Source organism: Solanum verrucosum, unplaced genomic scaffold (assembly GCF_900185275.1).
Source record: "Solanum verrucosum unplaced genomic scaffold, falcon-dt-bn FXZP01000208.1, whole genome shotgun sequence".
Taxonomy (NCBI): domain Eukaryota; kingdom Viridiplantae; phylum Streptophyta; class Magnoliopsida; order Solanales; family Solanaceae; genus Solanum; species Solanum verrucosum.
The window spans coordinates 1912611-1920959 of NW_026020329.1; the positions used below are offsets into that span (position 1 = coordinate 1912611).

An 8349-nucleotide genomic window follows, 5' to 3' on the forward strand; every position below is an offset into this window, starting at 1 on the left:
CTAAAATGACCTTTTCATGACATGTAATGATCAATCTAAATCATGAGGTAAAAGGGTTAGAAAACACAAGTCATAAAACATGGTCAATACAAGCTAACATATTTAAAACATTCATGAGATACTTTTACAAGTAACCTTAATTCATTATTGTGGGAGATTTACCTTTAACCAACATTAAGACCATGTGAGCTATTAACATGGAATCTAGTGTCTACCCCACATAGAAAAAGGTATCCTACTTGCCAAGGTAAGACCATGAACTTCTAGCTTATGTTGATCCACTAGCTAATGCATATTTAAGACAATCATCCTATGGGGGCACATATGTATGGGATAAGGAGATTTCTACTAGAAATCCGAACTCAAGCTACGAAAGTGTTTCCATCTCAATATCCTCTCGGTGCTAAGTGTAAATCCCACATAATAGTCATTAATCTTAACTTGTCTCATTATCCATGCAAAGGCACAATTAAGTAACCAATCCAAGCAAAACTCACACTATCATCCAAGAAAAGATATAATTAAGCAACAAATCCAAGCTAGAGACATCATTAGAATAACTCCTAAATCTTGATTCAAAGCTTAGTTGAAAAACCTTTCAACTCTAAGAATCCTTTATGTGAGAAAACCCTTTCATAATCATGTTTCATGTGTATGTGAGAAATCCTTTCACAACAACAAGAATCACATTGATACTTCACTCTCAAAGCATCCTTAAAATATTTACATCATTTTCATAAAGAACATGCATATCTTCATAAACTTATCTTTCATGATTCAAAAGCTTCATCATATGATCAATTCTAGAAAACATGAATTTCACATAGGTACATGGGGATTCAACTTAGAAACATGCAATTTCTTCAATTCATGCATAAAAAGACATAAATCAATCAATAATATCATAATTGAAAAGAACCCATGTCAATTGAATAAAACCATAACTCAATTGGGGGAATCTAACTTTATAAAATTGGAGAATTTAGGAACCTTATGGAGGAAAGGACTCCATAGGTGAATACTATCTGAAATCTATGGTGAAATTGGAGACTTGACTTGAAACCCTAGCCTTCTTCTTCAATTTTTAGAGAGAGAAATATTTGGGAGGATGAACTTTGTCAATCTTTTGGAATTTTGAGAGAATGAATTGAATTGAGTGATTTTGGGGGTAAAATCATTATATAGGGCTTTGGTAGAAGGTAAAAGACGTAGTTTTGAGTTAAAACAATTGGGAAAGACCCAAAAGCCCCTGACTTAAAAGCTGACGAAATGACTTCAAGGAGGCCTAAACGGCCCGTCTAACGGGTCGTGAAGAAACTCTGTCTGACAGGGCTTTACTATTTTGGACATAACAGTTTACTCTGAGCTAGGAATTAGGCGAACTCGGTGGCATTGGAAAGAGCACTTAATTATATTTAATTTGATAGGTCATGGGGCACCTAATTCATTTTGTTCTAAAAGATATGATCGTTTGAAGTTGACCCTAAACTCTGATAAACCCCCTTCACGGATGACTTCACGGTCCGTGTGAAGCTTCACGGGCCATTTAGACATTTGTGGTCCTTAACCACTGACTAGGGGAGAACCCCCTCTGATTTGACCCATCTGACGACCCCTTTGATGACCCGTCAACATCACCACAAGCCGTCTGGGCATCCCTCAAGGTGAAGCCTACTTGGGGAAGGTTTTGGAAGACCTCACGATCAGCCAAACAGATCGTGGTCCCTTACACGGCCCGTCTAGGGCTCCGTGGAGGGTTTCATGGTCAACTTTTGGGTTCTTGATCAACCCACTTAACCCCTTTATAGCCTTTCTCTAATTTGAGGTGTTATATGTGTCTTCCTTTTACAATGAGTCTCTGAATCAACAAAATCTAAAAAATTATAGAATCCCAATAAGAAATCAAGAATAGTGACACCCATATTGATAGTTTTGGAAATCGGGTCCAAGTCAACTCAAAAAGTTAACTACGATGGTTAGGGATAAATCTGGATTTTTCTTATAAATCATGATACCCAAAGCTTTTGGAACTCACAGGTGAAAATCAATTCGAAAAAGAGTTGAAATCGAGATTTAAAATCCCATTTGTGTCTAAAATCCAAGTTTCTTGAGAAACCCACAATGTTTGAAGTCAAAATCAATGATTAAATGTTAAAATCGTCAAATAAGTAATGGGTAATGAAGGTTTCGAGTCAAAATCGCTTACCCAATTAATGAATCTTGAAAGTCACCTTGAAATCACCTAAATCGTGCTATTAGGGTTCAAATATGGTGAAATGGAGAAGAAATCCCGACTTTTGGAATGTCATTAATTGCCAGGTTTTTTCTTTCCACAAACATGAACCCTACCCAGTGAATGTGGGAGCTACTCTGCAAAAGTGAATGTCTGCACCCAGATACTTCGTGATCCCGACCAAAACCCCGCGAACGTGGAGGCCACACCAGCATACCATTTGCAAACGTGAAGGACAAATCACAAGGCCCTTTGAGAACATGGATAGGATCCATGAACGCTAAGGAGACACTAGACATCAGCAATTACAACAAAACCCCTAGGCACAAGAGTTCGTTGAAAGAACCCTTCGGATGTTCAAAATCCCGTACACATAAATCATATATGCTACTCAACTAAACTCGACGTTCCGAGCATAATGGAACCATCGAAATATGGATTCGAGGTCACCTTGACCCGAAACCCGTCAAAGTCGCAATAACTAACTTTCACTCAAAAAAATACTAAACTGCTCTCGGAGCCTTTGAAAATTCAGTCAAGACCTCACCTAGGCCTAAAGTCATCCTACGAACCCAAGGAAATCATTGGAAATCCAATCCGAACGTCCAAATTGTGAATGTTGACCAAAGTCAACCATTGGCCTAATTATACTTAAACATCCAACACAAGCGCTCAAATCCACGACATAACTCTGAAACTGAAAATGACAACACTCCTAGACCAGATTCCACATTTTTTGAGTTGATGGAACTAACGAAATTCCATATTCGTAGCTCCGGTTGTTGACTAAACCCACTTAATTCAACTTATAAATTTCCAAAATATCCAAAAAATCACTATTTGTTTTATTAAATTTCAAAACTAATCCCAAGAATTGATCAGATATGACTCGGAGAAACTATTAGGAGGGGTAAAATGATAATTTTCTAAAAAATTCCAAAAATGACCTTCAGTGCCATTACATCCAACTTCTTCAATTCTTCATAAAACCTCAAATTTTGGCCACATCAGTAACTTTTATGTTTTAAAAAACAAAAATTCTAAAATCATTTGTGGGGTTAAAAAAGCCCACTCGTATTATAAAAGTTATTCAAAAAGAAATGAAAATCAATCCCAAAATTTTGAAAATATGCTTTGATTCGTATTTTTATTGTTGTTTTTTATACTAGATCTTTGTTCCATAGTGTAGTTTATGTTCAAAATTTCAAGTGATTTGGAGTTGGAGAAAATTCAACCATTAAATGATGTTGAAGTTTTGAAACTTTGAAGAAAATTCAAGTGAGACTTGTTAAGTTAGGTTGAATTTGAAATCCAAAAATATTGAGTTTTGGTATCTAGTTCGGAGGAAAACTACTCTTGGAATTTGAGGAAATTTCGTGAAGATTTGAAGAAGTTGGAAATTTGAGAGTTCTTGGTGTTTTTCATGTTTTCTTGAGGAAGAAGAAGCAAAAAAAATAAATATACTTGATCCAAAATTCCTATTGAAAAGTGTTAAAAGTTGTTTGGGGTCTTGTTGAGGTAAAAAATAATTTTGCAAATCCGAAATTAAAAATAATGGCATGGATGAGAATTTTTTAACGGATGGCATAAATGAGCCTTTTCTCAAAATTCGATGACATATTTGAGTTTTTTTCCTTTAAAGTACATAACCTAATTTTAATTTTTTTTTAATGTTTAATCATGTATTAATACTTATTGGACTTATTTTATCATGATTTAGTACTTTAAAATTATGGTCATTTTCATTATGACTAATTAATTTGCAATATTTATTTCATACGATTTCATTATTATTTTTTTGTTGAATACTTTAGTGTCATCAATTATCTCATATTTTCTATTATTTTCTTAAGAAACACCTTAGATAATTGTATTTTGGTAGGACTAAAGAAATATTTGAAGCACAAGTTAATTATATGTTTATATGAATACTTTACTGAAAAAACCTAAAAAAAACTCGAAAACCAGAGAAACCCAAAAAAATCTGGAAACCCCCGAAAAACCCTAAGGTTGAAAAGCTCAAGTTTTTATCAGTTTGGTTTGGTTTATAAATTTAAAAATCCAACACAAATGGTTTAGTTTGATATTTTGAAAATCCGAACCATCCCGGTCATGTACACCCTAATCACGAGTACTTGAAAAGGGGATTTTTGTTCTAAACCAAAAAAAACTCTCACAAGAGTAAGTGTGGGTTTTGTTTAAATGCACAAAGTAAAAAAGAGTGTTCTTGTATGCTTATAATAGTCCTTTATCCTTCACTTGAGACTCATCAGCACATTGTGTTTGTACAAAACAAATCATAATGGTAGAGTAGCCCCTAGGATACGCATAAAAGAAGCATTTGTAACAACCCGTTCCGGTTGATATGAGTAGGTCAATAGTGGAAGATATTGGGTTAGAAAACTTTTTGGGTAGTGACTTAAAAAATTCTAGGCCAGTCTCAGATGAAATCTGAGCGAGGTGAGGGCTAGGGAAATCTGGGAATGGGTTGGGGGATATGCCTAGGCTTGGTTTATGTTTTCTAATAGCTAAGACATTAAAAAATTCATAGGGCTTTTCGGAATCGAATTCGGGTAAGTAAAACTTCCAAAATCAATTTTGGCGTGAATAGATTGGTATAGGTTGTTAAGGTAGAAGATATATTACGAAACGGGGGATTTTTGGGAGGTTTCGAGTCTTTGATTCCATGAAAGTCGCTATAGCATGCAGTATGCTGCTATAGTAGGATGCATGTGTAGGCGCTATAGAGATGGAAGCCTCTATAGTGGGTCGGGCTACTATAGTGTGGTAAGTCAGGGCTTTATGTATAAAAAAAGTCTCAAAACCTCTTATTTTCTGCAACTTCATTCTTGAGAGAAGGGAAGGCAATTTGGGGTAGTTTGCAGTTGTTTTCCCACCAAATTCTTCGGTAAAGGTGAATCTTAGACCTTAGAATCTAGGGTATTACTCTTGGGAGAGGGTTTTGACTTATTTTAATGGTGTTATGGACCCTTGTTGGGTATAATGATCATGAATTAGTCTGGGGTTATTAGGATTTGGTTTTGGGTATCCTTAGGCTATTATTGATTGATTGTTGTATTTTCATTATTGTTTAGACAAAAAACAAGCCAAGGCACTTCAAAAATGGAAAACTCGGGTTCTTTAGGGTTTTCAATGATTCGAGGTAGTTTATGGTTTGTTGTTTTCCAAAGATTGTAATATGTGCATGTTAACTACTTTATATTGCTATTGTGCAATGCATATGGGGGGAAATTGGAAGGTTAATGTGAAATGATCTTGTGTAGTTATCTCGTGCAACAAACGTGTTTATTTACTTGCAATTTCAAGTGGGTTGATCAAGGTGATTGTGATTGTGCATGTTGTTTGTGATTGATGGTTAGCTCGGGTACCACGCTGATACAGGAATACGAACGGTTGGCTCGGGTACCACGTCTGATATGGATATTAACACTAGTTGGCTCGAGTACCGCGCATGTACATTAAGGGGTCGTTTGGTGTGAGGGATAAAAATAAATAGTGATGGAATAAGAAAATAGTGATGGGATAACGTTTTTGTATCTTGTTTGGTTGTCATGTTTGGGATAAATTATCCCATCATTATATCAGAGTGATGGGATAAGTTATCCCATATACATGGTGGGATAAGTTATTCCAGGATAGCTTGTTCCCAACAAAACAACCCCTAATAGTTTGTGTATGGGTTCTATAAGAGGACCAAGTATTGATACGCCCAAATTTACACCACAATTAAGAAACATAAAGCGGTCGTCATCAAATATAGAATCCAACTAGTTTGGGGTTCAATCTAACATGGGATAAGGCGAGAACTAAGTCGTATGCAGTTATCTACTTCTAGTTACTTATTTCTAAAAAAAATGAGAAATATGGAAATTTTGGATTTTGGTTTAAGATTCACTTTTCGACTAGTAACAATTAACAATATCACTTAATTTAGAATCAATCAGAGAGAATTACCCAAGATTATGTTCACCAAGACTGTATGACTATTTTCGGGTTAATTTTATAACTCAACTTGCGTTGTTAGTATATCATTTTATCAAACTTATGTTACATATACTTGTTTCTCAACAAATTTAAATGTATATCACTTTTATTTTTTTGAACTAAAAGTGTTCACCGTCATTTCGACAGATAGATACTTAAGTTGGTTAATCTTGTTACAGCAATAACCATTAGATGAGTCCAGATCCTCAAATTTATGTTATTAACTCTTTTTCCAAGTTTTAGCATTTTTACTCAAACAAGCTTAACTTCAGGCAGGTTCTAATAATGTTTGCAAACATTAAAAGTCAATTAAGATGAAAGAGATAATAAGGTATACATATACAACACATGAGTCATTCCGTAAAAACCTTATTTTTAGGTCAAGTCGTCATGGATTTCACAACCCTTGGTTGTGGGTTTTATCCACTCATGATAATTGAAACAAGGTATAGAATTGCATTCACTCAAGAAGTAATTACTTACAAGAGTTAAACACAATCAACACTTTGATTTCAATATACCAATGTAATTCTTGTTCAAATTTCGTTCAAGCAGTATTGTTTTCTTCTCTAAAAAAAAGATAATAAAATAAAACCCTAAAAATACTTTATATAGTTCCAGGAAATTTGAAATTTGAAAATAAAAAGCAGAAATCTCGAGACTCGTCTGAAGCTGCGTTGTGCAGACATTGTGCCAATGATTTGGTGTTCTAGGAAAACGTCATGAGAGTTAACAATTGCTTAGAAATTAACGACCACCTATGTTGACTGTGATATAATTAGTTGTATCATACTTTGTTGTTTCCAGTGTGCAAAATAGCTTACATATACTAAGCATTTGTTGTAAACTCGTGATCTATCCTTTTTGAGTGCCAACGTTGTGCAACTCTATTCATTAACAAATCTTGTATAAATCTCTTAAGATTACTTAGCAAGAGAGATTGCTGCTATAACTTCTCTGATGGGAACAATGCACCTTCTTTCACAATCCAGGAGGGTAACAAATGAAGTAGAATCACAAGTATTGCTGATGATGGAGAAGAATGAACATATTCGAACAGAGGCGAAAGCGAGGCTTCTTATGATCTTGCAACAAACTATACCACACATTGATTATGTGAAGGAAGATCTCAGCAAGCAGAGGAAGAATAACAAGCTGCAAGCTGGAAATGGTTCGATTGGTGGTTCTAGTTCACCACGATCGGATGTTTCAAACATTGAGAACAACGTTGTGGGGTACAACATTGAACAAGAGCTCATGCTGCGTCAACTTACCGGACACTCGTCTCAAATGGAAGTCATCTCTATTGTTGGGATGGGTGGGATAGGCAAGTCAACTTTCGCCAAAAGAATGTTTTCTGATTCCTCAATTGTGAGCTTCTTCGAGATCATCAATGGGTTTCAGTTCATTATTCAGATTATGGAATACTGAAGTCCAATATTCTTGAATTAGGAGTAGACTATTTCAAACCACTTAAGAGTATTAAACTTGTAAAGTGTTTCTGGGTTGCATCCTTCTTGTTGCACAAAAGAAATGTTCCAAGGGATTAAGAAAGTGAAACAATTGGGAATTTGTAACTTACATTTGAGGTTTACTAGTGATCCCAAATGCCTAGATAATCTAATATATTTACATGGGCTCAAGGCACTAAGTATTGTATCATACTCGTTACCTCGTGGGCTTCCATGTCCGGCTTCCTTCCCATCAAATCTCAAGAAGTTGACACTCTGCAACACCTTTCTACTGTGGGAGAACATGGCGATTATTAGCAAGTTGCCTAAACTCGAGGTACTCCAATTGAAGGCTCAGGCCTTTGAATGTACTGAAGATGTTGGAGAAACAGTCTGGGAAGTCACAGATATTCTTCCTTCTTGAGTGGTTAGATCTTGATTATTGAACGCATAACTATCAGAAATTGCCACAAGTTGAAAGAGATTCCACAAGTACTTGAGCAAATTGAGTTACGGGGATGTTCTTCTTCCCTCGTGACTTTTGCTACGAAGTACCAAGAAAATCATGAGGATTTGGGAAACAACAGACTTAAAGTTGATGCCTTTGACACAATAAGAGGTAATAAGTAGAACGATTCTTCAACATCCACTATATGTTTT

The 8349-nt window shown here is 35.4% G+C and overlaps 1 long non-coding RNA gene across 2 annotated transcripts in view; it reads right to left on the reverse strand.

Moving 5' to 3' along the window:
- LOC125836077 (uncharacterized) overlaps positions 1–8349 on the reverse strand; it is a 405731-nt gene that overhangs the window by 101839 nt on the left and 295543 nt on the right. The window lies entirely within an intron of this gene.